The sequence below is a fragment of the Schistocerca nitens genome, chromosome 3 (genome assembly GCF_023898315.1).
Source record: "Schistocerca nitens isolate TAMUIC-IGC-003100 chromosome 3, iqSchNite1.1, whole genome shotgun sequence".
NCBI classification, from domain to species: Eukaryota; Metazoa; Arthropoda; class Insecta; order Orthoptera; family Acrididae; genus Schistocerca; species Schistocerca nitens.
Window position 1 is genome coordinate 354,957,314 of NC_064616.1, and position 14,743 is coordinate 354,972,056.

A 14,743-nucleotide genomic window follows, 5' to 3' on the forward strand; every position below is an offset into this window, starting at 1 on the left:
GATGCCACATACACCAGGTTTGTTCTACGTAGTAGGAATGCACCAAGCTCTGCTGTCCTCAGTAAGCTCGACGCCTAAGTGACGGCTGTTCCCAAGAAAGATTAATGAAGTAGCCCTCGCAACTCGAAGTTAATGGAAGCAGTATAGCGAGTTCATAGACGCCCTGGAGATTGTCGATTGTTGAAAGTTCAGGAGGTTCAAATGGTTCAAATGGCTCTGAGCACTATGGGACTTAACTTCTGAGGTCATCAGTCCCATAGAACGTAGAACTACTTAAACCTAACTAACCTAAGGACATCACACACATCCAAGCCCAAGTCAGGATTCGAACCTGCGACCGTAGCAGTCGCGCGGTTCCAAAATGTAGCGCCTAGACCGCTCGGCCACCCCGGCCGGCTTCAGGAGGTAAAGAAATACGAGAGGAGAATTAGAACTCATGCAGTTTTAGTAACAACACTGTCTATTTGTGGACGGTAGGAATGTTACCAACAAGAGTAAAAAACCACGAACGCTGATGTGAGACTGAAGGAAAAGGGAGCCCGAAAAGCATTACTCACAGAATCACTTACTTCCTGGGCACAATTCATATATCGCTTGGGAATTTTTCGCCATTTGGTGGAACATACTAAAATGTGATGAAGACGATTGTGATTTCATGGGCATAAAGTGAAAAAAACCTATACTCAAATATAACATAAAATATTCCCTTTAAAGTACTTTTTTGCTGGTTTACACACACACACACACACATACACACACACACACACACACACACACACACACACACACACACACACACTCACATGCACACACACACACACAGGACAACCTTTTCCTGGGTTAGTTCTTAAAGAAAGTAGAAACAGATACAACAAGAATTAGACAGGTGCGAGCAGGACTCTCACACTGAGGGTCCAGTGCAGACTTATTTATGGGAGTGGAAAGTGCATCTATTCCGGGAATCTAAAATTTCTACGATTTTTGCCTGTTATCGACACTGATACTCTTAAGATATCGATCCCAGGAATCCCTAGACTTTCGAAAGTATTTTAATTTCAAGTTAGAAGTCGGACACCAAATGAGAAAGAAAATAACGTTGTCGTCTAATATAATTACAAATTACAATTACGTCAGTGAGACCTATCCAATACGTCTTACTGAGTGAGTGTGCAACTACCAAAATATGTGACATAAATTGCCGAAACTTCTGTTTGCATTGACTTAGAAGTTTACATCTATTACACCTCCAAAGGACTACAGACCTTCGTACATGACTTAAATGTTCACTTGATACGTCTAATCGTTCGTTAGGAGAAGGGGGCTTAACAGACGGACGGACATACAGACAGTCAGATAGCAACTGACAAAAGAATTATTTTTCATCTGATATAATTACAAATCAACTGTTTCCGGATTTGGCTGTTAGTCCGAAAGACAGTAAAGTAACAAAAACAAAACAATTTATTTTTCGTGTGATATAATTATAAATTCACAATTTTCTGATTTTGTTTCCTTTGGTTGTACTGCGGAACTTTTATTCTTGATAAATTACATGATTCTAGGTCAACTGGAACTACCCTATGGGTTCTGATGGGTGACAACAAGCGTGGCCAACGTCCGCAACAAGCATAGAAATATTCGTTTTGTAAATAAAAACCATCTTTTCTTGCTGCAATGTACACTCCTGGAAATGGAAAAAAGAACACATTGATACCGGTGTGTCAGACCCACCATACTTGCTCCGGACACTGCGAGAGGGCTGTACAAGCAATGATCACACGCACGGCACAGCGGACACACCAGGAACCGCGGTGTTGGCCGTCGAATGGCGCTAGCTGCGCAGCATTTGTGCACCGCCGCCGTCAGTGTCAGCCAGTTTGCCGTGGCATACGGAGCTCCATCGCAGTCTTTAACACTGGTAGCATGCCGCGACAGCGTGGACGTGAACCGTATGTGCAGTTGACGGACTTTGAGCGAGGGCGTATAGTGGGCATGCGGGAGGCCGGGTGGACGTACCGCCGAATTGCTCAACACGTGGGGCGTGAGGTCTCCACAGTACATCGATGTTGTCGCCAGTGGTCGGCGGAAGGTGCACGTGCCCGTCGACCTGGGACCGGACCGCAGCGACGCACGGATGCACGCCAAGACCGTAGGATCCTACGCAGTGCCGTAGGGGACCGCACCGCCACTTCCCAGCAAATTAGGGACACTGTTGCTCCTGGGGTATCGGCGAGGACCATTCGCAACCGTCTCCATGAAGCTGGGCTACGGTCCCGCACACCGTTAGGCCGTCTTCCGCTCACGCCCCAACATCGTGCAGCCCGCCTCTAGTGGTGTCGCGACAGGCGTGAATGGAGGGACGAATGGAGACGTGTCGTCTTCAGCGATGAGAGTCGCTTCTGCCTTGGTGCCAATGATGGTCGTATGCGTGTTTGGCGCCGTGCAGGTGAGCGCCACAATCAGGACTGCATACGACCGAGGCACACAGGGCCAACACCCGGCATCATGGTGTGGGGAGCGATCTCCTACACTGGCCGTACAACACTGGTGATCGTCGAGGGGACACTGAATAGTGCACGGTACATCCAAACCGTCATCCAACCCATCGTTCTACCATTCCTAGACCGGCAAGGGAACTTGCTGTTCCAACAGGACAATGCACGTCCGCATGTATCCCGTGCCACCCAACGTGCTCTAGAAGGTGTAAGTCAACTACCCTGGCCAGCAAGATCTCCGGATCTGTCCCCCATTGAGCATGTTTGGGACTGGATGAAGCGTCGTCTCACGCGGTCTGCACGTCCAGCACGAACGCTGGTCCAACTGAGGCGCCAGGTGGAAATGGCATGGCAAGCCGTTCCACAGGACTACATCCAGCATCTCTACGATCGTCTCCATGGGAGAATAGCAGCCTGCATTGCTGCGAAAGGTGGATATACACTGTACTAGTGTCGACATTGTGCATGCTCCGTTGCCTGTGTCTATGTGCCTGTGGTTCTGTCAGTGTGATCATGTGATGTATCTGACCCCAGGAATGTGTCAATAAAGTTTCCCCTTCCTGGGACAATGAATTCACGGTGTTCTTATTTCAATTTCCAGGAGTGTATTTTATTTCTTCCAGACGCGTTTCGCCTTTTACTTTAAGGCTTCTTCGGTGGAGTCTGGAAAATGTGCAAAATTCTAAACGCATTGTAACACTTTTCTCATCAGTACCTAATACAGAGATCAGGTTCCCCCTTAGATTTGTCACTGTCCACTGGTCCGAATATAAAATGTATTGTAATAAAACGTACCTTATGTTGAGTGTACACCACAGGCATCGCAAACTGAGGGAATTTCGCAGCAGACTAGGGAGCAATGTGTTAATGACTAGTATTATTATTCAGAAGCAGGTCAACCTGATTTCAAATGACAGGGGTGTCTTGTATGAGGTACGCCATGGCCGGATAGCTGTCTTTACCGGCTGGAGCTAATTGCCCCCCATGTCTTCCCACTCCATCTCCCAGAGTTGCATGGACTTATGACCCAATGGCGAGGTGACACCCTGCAGGTGAATAGTGCTCTAACACACCAACCGTATCTAATTATAAATGTCCGAAGTTAAAAGGTGACTGCAGAAGCGCCAGTCCAAGCAAATGCGCGTGTTGTGCTTTGCGAAAGACCGCCGAAGTGTTTAGTGTACCTGCCAATACGCGTAACACGGAACAAATATAAACAGCTTTGAATTTTATATACACCCAAGTCATCTGTATTTCCGTCAGAACTACAGCTCTACCACGACGGGGGTTGTGTCACCTAGCCACCGTATGGGATACTGATCGAGACCACAGATCGCATCTGCATCAGAGCAGATAGCCCTGAAGCTGTTTGGTCTTGGAGCCGCCACAACAGTAGGCCAACAGCAGCCCCGGGTAGCAGCTACCCGCCCACCAGCAAGGGGGCAGAGTGTCAATGCCCGCTTTATCATCAGTCCGCCGCCTTCCGACAACGCAGGGAGGCGGAAAGAGGAGCACACTGTAACAGTAGGAAGGTCTCGCAGGAGTCGTCGAACGCAGAGAAATGCCGCTGACAGAAGAGGTTCCGTCAAGAAGTTACGCTCCGTCAACAATTCTGGGCATCAACAATACACGAGGTAGCGGAATTCCTTGCCCATCACCGCTTCTTGTACTGGGCTGCAGCAAGACGAAGTAATAAATAACTCTGAGTACTTGCAGGCTTTTTCTCTGGCGCCACCAGGCGTCCATACAACGACTCCCAACTACTGAGACCCTACGGTGCCGTCTACAATTGGGTTCCAGAAGTCACCGACAGCAACAAGTGGTGTAAGAGTTGCTGGCGTCATCTTTTCAGCGTAACGTCCGAACCTACTGCCTACGGTGCAATGAGTCAAGAGATTTGATTGTTTCTTGAGGACAGTGCGTGGGTCCTGGAGAGAAAACTTGACTACCATGCTACGTGGAAAGTTGGTTTTGTTAAAAGGAAGAAATCAGTGAATGTATCAGACTTTAGTGGTACAGAAAACAGGATTCGTTAGCTAATGATTATTAATACATCAGCTGTATTACTACGCATTTGTTGTGTTATGAACGGAATCAGTCTTTGAAGATCTTCTTGTTGCAGCATTCTGCTAAAGTCATGACATAAATGAACTGGTTGTCGTAGCGTTAAAGACCAAATCCAAAGTACAGCTCCTAAACATCTTTGCGAACGCCTGGCAGAAGTATGGCGAGCATAAATGGCATGCTGCAGGATGCCGTGTCAACTCGTCATATTTTCGCCAGCCGGCCGGCAGAATATTTTGAGCGGTGTTTATGATCCGTTCTTTACCAACTACAATCAGACCATTTATATCATAACTGTAGCATAAGTTGGTGAACTGAAAATGTTCAAAGAACGAAACTGGTCGTAACGCAAAAAATGTGTAGTAATACAGCTGATGCCGTTTTTATTAATCATTAACATTAGTGTCAACAGTGGGCTCAACATAATCAAGAGGACTCGTTGGTATCCGTCAAATGTACGCAGTGCAATTTTCTAGGTCATTCAGTATGGTGTAGACAGTCGATAGTAGTGGTACCTTTCACATGCAAGTATTACAGGAACGTGTCTAGACAGTACTAGGAGGCAAAGTGCTTAATGATTAGACGTACGATTTAAATTTGTGTGTTCTGTTCTATTGTATTAAATTTTATTGAGCTTCCAAAATGAGTAAGGCTAAAGACAATAATCCGGCAGAATCAGAGACGCAAGTAGTTTCAGATTGGATCGTTGAATTTGTTGGAGGGGACCAAACAGCGAAGTCATCGGCCCCAGGAGTTTCAGAGCCAGAGCCAGTATGTATATTGTTGGAAAAGGTACTACAATTAAGAGCAGTTAATACAGAGTCGCAAGGTCAATTAGAAAAGCAATCTCTACAGCGAGGGCTTGAGTTGTCAGCCACGGTGCTAGTTGCTCATTTTCTGGTAAATCGACTAAGTACGTGCAAACATTTATTGGAGATCTTAACAATTTGGCAGAGGTGGAATGTTGGACTGACGTGGAGCATTTAAGAGTGGTAAAGTTAAGGTTAACATAAGAAGCAAAGGCTTATGCAGCAGATGCAGAAGCTCTTAAGGGAGCAGAAACATTTGAGGGGTTTCAGAAAGGGTTGGTGTGCAGGTATAGAAAGCAGAACAGTCCCAGACATTCCCAAATGCAGTAAGAAACGGTAGTGAAAAGGTATGAAGAGTCTACAGAAGTATTTGCGGATATGGTAAGGAAGACCGATGGATGTACTTATGAACTGGGACGATGAGTTATTGTACTAAGGTTCGATTCATACAATGATGTACACAAGGGTAATGGGAATTTGCTTTGGTTTAATGTTGAGTCTAACTTACCTACATTTACATCTACATACATATTCCGCAATCCACCATACGGTGAGTGGCGAAGGGTACGTCGTACCACAACTAGCATCTTCTCTCCCTCTTCCACTCCCAAACAGAACGAGGGAAAAATAACTGCCTATATGCCTCTGGACGAGCCCCAATCTCTCTTATCTTATCTTTGTGGTCTTTCCGCGAAATGTAAGTTGGTGGCAGTAAAATTGTACTGCAGTCAGCCTCAAATGCTGGTTCTCTAAATTTCCTCAGTAGCGATTCACGAAAAGAACGCCTCCTCTCCTCTAGAGACTCCCACCCGAGTTCCTGAAGCATTTCCGTAACACTCGCGTGATGATCAAACCTACCAGTAACAAATCTAGCAGTCAGCCTCTGAATTGCCTCTATGTCATCCCTCAATCCGACCTTATAGGGATCCCAAACGCTCGAGCAGTACTCAAGAATAGGTCGTGTTACTGTTTTATAAGCGGTCTCCTTTACAGATGAACCACATCTTCCCAAAATTCTACCAATGAACCGAAGACGACTATCCGCCTTCCCCACAACTGCCATTATTTGCTTGTCCCACTTCATATCGCTCTGCAATGTTACGCCCAAATATTTAATCGACGTGACTGTGTCAAGCGCTACACTACTAATGGAGTATTCAAACATTACAGGATTCTTTTTCTATTCCTCTGCATTAATTTACATTTATCTATATTTAGAGATAGCTGCCATTCTTTACACCAATCACAAATCCTGTCCAAGTCATCTTGTATCCTCCTACAGTCACTCAACGATTACACCTTCCCGTATACCACAGCATCATCAGCAAACAGCCGCACATTGCTATCCACCCTATCGAAAAGATCATATATGTAGATAGAAAACAACAGAGGACCTACCACACTTCCCTGGGGCACTCCAGATGATACCCTCACCTCCGATGAACTCTCACCATCGAGGACAACTTACTGGGTTCTATTACTTAAGAAGTCTTCGAGCCACTCACATACTTGGGAACCAATCCCATATGCTCGTCCCTTAGTTTGGAGTCTGCAGTGGGGCACCGAGTCAAACCCTTTCCGGAAGTCAAGGAATATGGAATCCGTCTGATGCCCTTCATCCATGGTTCGCAAGATATCATGTGAAAAGGAGCGATGCTTTCTAAAGCCGTGCTGATGCATGGACAGCAACTCCTCTGTCTCAAGGAAATTCATTATATTCGAACTGAGAATATGTTCGAGAATCCTGCAACAAACCGATGTTAAGGATTTTGGTCTGTAATTTTGAGGATCCGTCCTTCTACCCTTCTTATATACAGGCGTCACCTCCGCTTGTTTCAGTCTCTCGGGACTTTACGTTAGGCAAGAGATTCGCGATAAATGCAAGCTAAGTAAGGAGCCAATGAAGTATAGTATTCTCTGTAAAACCGAATTGGAATCCCATCAGGACCTGGCGATTTATTTATTTTCAATCCATTCAGCTGCTTCACGACCCCAGTAATGTATATCACTATGTCCTCGATACGGGAATCTGTACGAGACTCAAACGGCGGTAGGTTTGTACGATCCTCCTGCGTGAAAGATTTCTCAAATGCTAAATTTAAAATTTCAGCTTTCGTTTTGCTGTCTTCCGTTGGCAAGCCAGACTGATCAGTGAGTGACTGGATGGAAGCTTTCGACCCGCTTATCGATTTTACGTAAGACCAGAATTTCCTTGGGTTTTCATCAAGATCTTTTGCTAAAGTGTGAAGGTGGTAGTGGTTGAATGCTTCGCGCATCGCTCTTTTTACAGCAGTACGAATCTCTGTCCTCATTCTCCCGATCTTTCTTGTACCGCGAGTGCAACTGCCTTTGCTTCCTGAGTATTCTCCGAATTGCGCTGTTAAACCACGGTGGGTCTTTTCCGTCCGTAACCCACTTTTCCGGCACATACTTGTCCAATGCATGATTTACAATGTGTTTAAAATTTGCCCATAATTCTTCCACCTCCATCGTACGGGAAGTAAATGAATTCGATTCATTAAGTGGGATGCTAACAACTGCTTATCTGCTCTTTTTCTTGTAAGAATACTCTCCTAGCCTTCTTGACCGACTTTTTAACTTTCGTAACCATAGTCGTAATGACAACATCATGATCACTAATCCCTGTCTCAACACGGACACCGTCGATTAGGTCTGGTCTGTTCGTGGTTACCAGATCTAAAATATTTCCATTACGCGTTGGCTGTCGATTTAGCTGCTCAAGACAATTTTCGGATACTGTGTTCAAAAGTAATTCACACGACGGCTTGTCTGTACCATCTGTAATGAATCCATAGACATCCCAGTCTATACTAGGTAGATAGAAGTCGCCTCCGACTAATATAGCGTGATCCGGGTACTTCTGCGATACAGAATGTAGACTCCCTTTGAATGATTCTAGAACTGTCACGGTGGAACCTGGTGGCCGGTAATAATACTCCACAGTTAACTTTATTTCCCCTAGCCCTGTTAAACGTGTCCAGATAACTTCACAATCACACTATACTTCGACCTCAGTAGACACAATATTTTTGTCAACTGCAATGAAGACACCACCTCCTACGGTGTCTAATCTGTCTTTCCGATACACGTTCCAACCCTCACTAAGTATTTCAGAACTTCCTATCTCAGGGTTCATCCAGGTCTCAGTCCCGAGAATAATTTGCGCGCCACACACTTCCTGGAGGGCAGTAAATTCAGAAACTTCATTCCGAACACTCTGAAAATATACTGCTAATATCTTGACAGCTGAAGTGTCTTTACACTGAGCGCGTCCTGATTTCCCTGCCTGCACGTCGACTTGTGAGTGTTCATCGGGACACCTCGCACTACTGCCTAGCCTAAAAAAAAAACCATGTGCACGCCACAAGTACTCTGCTACCCGAGTAGCCGCTTCCTTTGTGTAGTGCACCCCTGACCTATCTAGGGGCGTCCTACAATTCCCCAACCAATAGCACAAGTCTAGAAATCTGCAGCCAAGACTGCCACAGAGTCGACGAAGCCTCTGATTGAGACCCTCCACTCGGCTCCAAACCAAAGGACCCCAATCCACTCTGGGAACGATGCTGCAAATAAAGACCTCTGCTCGCACCCCGCGTGCGAGGCCAACGGTCTTCACCAAATCCGCCAGCCGCCTGTACGAACTGAGGATCGCCTCAGAACCCAAGGGACAGGCATCATTGGTGCCGACATGAGCAACTACTTGCAGACGACTGCACCCCGTACGCTCGATAGCCGCAGGCAGGGCCGCCTCCACATCTTGGATGAGGCCCCCCGGCAGACAAACCGAGTGAACGCTGGATCTCTTTCCAGCCCTGTACGCTATTTCCCTAAGGGGCTCCATCATCCGCCTAACAATCCTACTGCTAATATCTAACGACTCCGCAAATTTATACCCTACAGCTATCAATAAGCAATATTACTCCTCTCAAATACGAGAATACGCAAGGATTTTATGTAATTAAATATGCAAGTGCACAAACACTCGGAAAGAAATTAAGAATCAAACTACAAAACAAATATGAAAGCTAAATATGCGACTCCCTACTGCACTGCTGCAGCACTGATACTTTATCAGCTGCTGCTCAAGGCTCACTGAGCTGTGTCAAAAGCGCACCTATAGTAAGAAGAAGTAAATTGTAAGGGTTACACACAGCCGTACGGTATGTAACATGAGCTCGCCAGCCGACCTATCTGGAATGCTGACAATTTGCTTGGTCACTACAAGTGTGTCCGGCGGCAGTGCGACGCAGGGAGTAAGCCACTGGCTGCCTCCGCAGCGCGCCGTATTAACTAGCATGGCCTCGGGCGCGAATATATCTCTTTTCTTAGCTCACCATGGAGCCTTTTGATATGACAGTAATTAGCCGCTGTTAGGATGTCAGACACAGTGATGATGGGTGCGCGTAGCGTGCGTGTTTTATAATCAGCCTTCTCTTGGTAGCGTATTGTCGTACCTAAAGGTACCTAAAGGAAATGCTTCAAATCCTGACAAATATTTCGTCTAATTATCATCCGGGGCAAAAACACAAACAATTCCCTTATAGAAGTGGTGTCAGCATGGGGATGATTACGGAAACCCTACAGTCCTGGAGAGGTACAGCACAACGTGAACTTTGGGCAGAAGCAGAAGCATGAACATCTTCTGACTACACGGTGGGGTCATCCAACGCTGGAATTCTGGCTGGTGTACTCCAGTTTGGTTAGAATACGAAAGGCAGTGATGGATTTTTATTTTACATTTGAGTGACTCATTGGCATTAAATTAGACGAAATGTCGCAATCCAGTTGGAGTAACGTTGTCGATCTACAAACTGTTATTAATAAACTGCAAGAAGAGATTCAGCAGTTAAAGGCAGAAAGAAGCGAGCGTAACATTCCAAAAGACTTGGCAAATGATACTTCATGCAGTACAGGTACAACTACATTAAAGAATTTTTCATTATTGCCATCAGTACCAGTGTTTAGGGGGAAACCCGAAGATGATGTGAAAGTGTTTTTTCGTAAACTTGAAGGTGCCGCCCTGTTAGGATCCTGGACAGATTCCGATAAGCTAGTGGTTGCCAAATTAAGAATTCAGGGAGCAGCACAAGATTTCATTAGCACGGACCCTACTTGCGTGAAAACAGAAGATTACAATGAGTTTAGAACGGTTGTTGTTCAGAGATTTAAACGTAAAAACGCGATCAGATTTTGCAGAGAGCAGATTTTCAATTTGCGAATGCGAGACGAATCTATCGAGCAATTTGCCGACAGAATTCGAAACATCAACGTTCAAACGTACGAGTTAGTAGAAGATGAAAATGAAAATCGCATTCAGTTGTTCGAAGCCGACCAGAGAGCCTTGGACACATTGATTCATGGGTTGCACCGAGAGGAAGTAAGCAAAGCTGTTCGATTGGCTCGATGTAAAACGTTTCAGGAAACAGTAGAATCAGCTGTTGGTTTCGTTGAAGCATTAAGATGACCGAATAAGATGCAGAAACAAGAACGCAGAGTTTTCAACACAACAATACAACGCTACAGATGCAATAAGCTGGATCACAAGCGTAAGGACTGTAAAGAGAATCGAATCTGTTATCATTGCGGGATACAGGTTCATGTTTCGAGAGATTGTCGAAACAAGAAGAAAGGTAATGCGAACAACAGACAATCTGCCAGATCTTTAAACGAATACAGGGACGTACGGGCCACCACTCCGTCCGCCCCTTGCCATTGACAGTGATTCCTGTTAGTTCCAGCGAAAATCAGACCGAAAATGACTTCGTGATAGGTGCCGTATATCGTGGGAGAAACATCAAACTACTTATTGACACAGGAGCACAGACCTCATTAATGTGGTGTGGCATAGATAAATGGGATAAATTGAAACCGCCGCTATTAAAAGTGCCAGAGTTAAGCGGAGGAAAGATACGTAACTATGGAGAAGCTGACGTAGAATTAATTCTTGGCCAAGGCCAAGATGAAGGTGAAAATAAAGATAAAGATAAATACAAAGCAAGGGTGGAAGTAGTTTCAAATAACGAAACGCGTTAAGACGGTACACTTGGATTTGATTTCTTGTCCGCTAACGAGGCAGAGGTATTTGTCGCATACAGAAAGATCAGACTAGTCCGTAGCAACTACAACCTAGGAAATCGTTCTTCAGATCGTGCTCAAAGGAGCAGCAATACTGACGTCGTGGAGAGCGGACCGCCCAAACGATGCATCAGTTCAAACCGTCTGAGTCGATGTTCAAATTGATCAGTCTCAGCAAATTCCCAAGGGAGCAGGAAAGACAATCTATGTTGAAGTTAAGTCACCCCGATGCAAGGAAGGAACTTTGTTATTAATTGAGCGATCCGAGAATAGTGAGTTACTGGATACAATGCATTGTTATGTTGCTAGAGGTGTAGGTGTCGCTACAATGGTGAGACAGAAAGTCGCAAAAATTCCGGTTACAGTAACGAATATGAGCAATGAGGATGTTGTTTTGCCACTATGAACGAAAGTTGCTGAAGTGTCGAGCGTAAGTAAAATTGACTTAATACAGATTCCAGATGAGGTAACAAATGCTGCAGTTATAAACACAGGTTTTTGTAACAGTACCGCAAAATTGTAACGAGACGACGAAGTTAATAATTAATTGAAGCGCAAGATTTGGAAGAAGATAGACCATTTGACAGCTGATGAACAGAAGATTTTAGCGCCTGTTTTGTTGGCGTATGCAGATTCATTCCGAGAACGTGCAAATTTACCTGTCACTCATTTAGTTCAGTATCGTATTCATACAGGGAATGCAGCCCCAGTCACAGAGGATCTTACCGAATACCATTCAGTCAAAGAGAGTTGGTAGAAGACATGGTTAGAGAACAATTAGAAACCGGAATGATAAAACCAAGAGATCCTTCACACCCACCGTGGTGTTCGCCTGTTGTAATTGTAAAAGAGAAATCAATTTCTGTAGAACCACAGTTCCGTTTTTGTGTTGATTACCGATCTTTGAATGCTATGACCACACCCAACATTTACCCCTTACCAAATTTAGTGGAAACCTTGCATTACTTGGGCAGATGTCGAATTTTTTCAATACGACATTTAACAAGTGGTTATTACTAGTTAACAGGGCATCCAGATGATCAAGCAAAATCTTCATTTGTAACTGCAGCACGAGTATACAAGTATCTTCGTATGTCATTTGGACTTCGTAATGCTCCAGCTACATTTCAACGCCTGATGGATTCAGTCTTACGTGGGCTCACCCCAACATTAGCACTTGTTTACCTTGATGATGTAATAATTTTTGGTGAGAACATGAAGCAGCATACTGAGAGACTACAAGCTGTTTTTGAGCGTATAAGAAGCGCAAACCTGTCTTTATCAATAGATAAATTATAATCAGTGAAGGTATTAGACCTGATCCAAATTAACTGAAGACGTAAAGAATTTTCCTGAACCACAGAATTTGAAAGAATTACAATCATTCTTGGGATTGTCAAATTTGTACATACTATTTATAGCCGGTTATGTGAATATAGCATGTCCAATGACATAGCTACTGTAGAAAGGAGCCACGTTTAATTGGTCAACAGAGTGGACAAAAGGCAATGGAAGAACTTAAAACTGCTCTAACCACAGCCCCAGTGTTAGCCTATACGGATTTCAGTATACCTTTTATTCTTTCAACAGATGCATCCAATTTTGCCATATCTTCGTTGATCCATTATGGATCATGGGACGACGGCTGGCATGAACTTCTTTATGCAATAATTTACCAACACCCGTATGTATTGCAGAAATTTATTTTAATTTATGAACTTCTATGTGCTACAAGTTTCGGCATTACATTGATGCCATCTTCAGGCCCCACTCGTCATAGTCGCAAAATTGCTATACACGGAAGGAGCCATATAACTGGATCAGCGAATCAAATCGTCCTGCAACAGCTCTAGGTTGCCAGGCGACACAGACTGAAGATGAATTAACTGTTATTGTTTCTACGTATATGCATTGCTAGATCAAAGCATAATTTGGAAATGTATAAGAGTCATACTTACCCTGTGAAATGGAGACAGGCAGGTATTCATGTAAAGTACGTACTGAATGATTATCTACTGATCAGCAAGGATCGAAGATGTTCTGTGTCCCTAAAAGAAAATGATTTTCATATGTGTAAATATAGTCATAAGCTAATTTTCCCTGAATCGGCAGTATTCTTAGATAGTGCATTGTACAACTGTGAGAAAGAATTGTTTGTGAATAACCCCCCAAGAGGTGATTGCCCTAGAATTTTAACGCATCTTTATCATCCATTTCTTAAACGATGTTCTGAAGGTATAATTTTCTCATTTAACTCCACCCTTGATGTCACATTTACATGTCAAAATTATGATACACCTGACCTACTCTTTACGCTCAAATTGAATAATAGCGGATTAATCTTGAATGCCACACATTGTGATATATCATGTGAACTATTTGATATGCCTAGTGTATTGCCAACTACATTTCATGCAACTGGAGATTTGCCATTAACGAGAATGTTATCTGTTTATTACAATGATTCATACATATTAACATATGGAAAGCACTCCTTATCAAGTTTTTCTGAAGACAATAATTTAAATAAGGACATACATGAAAATTTGATTTCTTCAAATAATGAGTTAAACTTCATTGAAGCAGCAAATAGAATTAAGTCCTTCGATTCATCCGGTGATGTTAATGCATACTTGATTGTCAGTATTGTGTTTTGATTGCTTTTATTAATTTGTCTTTTGCCAACGGCATTTGTCATGTATGAAATTGTCATCCTGAAGGCACGCTTCTCTGTTCCGAACGTTACTTTGTCTGCAAATGAAATACATGTTTCAATGCCTTCTGATGCCACAAATGGCGAAATAGATCCATAACGCCTAGGAGATCGTTTTGAGCCACGTATGGTTCCTCTTCCTCTATGGGGAGAGTGATGTAAGGGTCTACGGGTTAGAAACAGCTGTCCGGTACATAACACGCGCTCACCAGCGGACCTGTCTGGAATGCTGACAATTTGCTTGGTCAGTACACGTGCGTCCGGCCGCAGTGCAACGCAGGGAGTAAGCCCCTGCCGCCGTCCGCAGCGCGCCATATTAACTAGCGTGGCCTCAGGTGCGAATATGTCTCTTTTCTTAGCTCACAATGGAGCCTTTAGATACTACCGTAATTAGCCGCTGTTAGGATGTCAGACACAGTGATGATGTGTGCGCGTAGCGCGCGTGTTTTATAATCAGCCTTTGTTAATAGAACTTACATCTCGTGTTCGTGTATTGCTGTACCTCAAGCACCCACCGCTTACAAACCCTGGCAAACATTTCGTCTAATTATTATCTGGGGCAAATA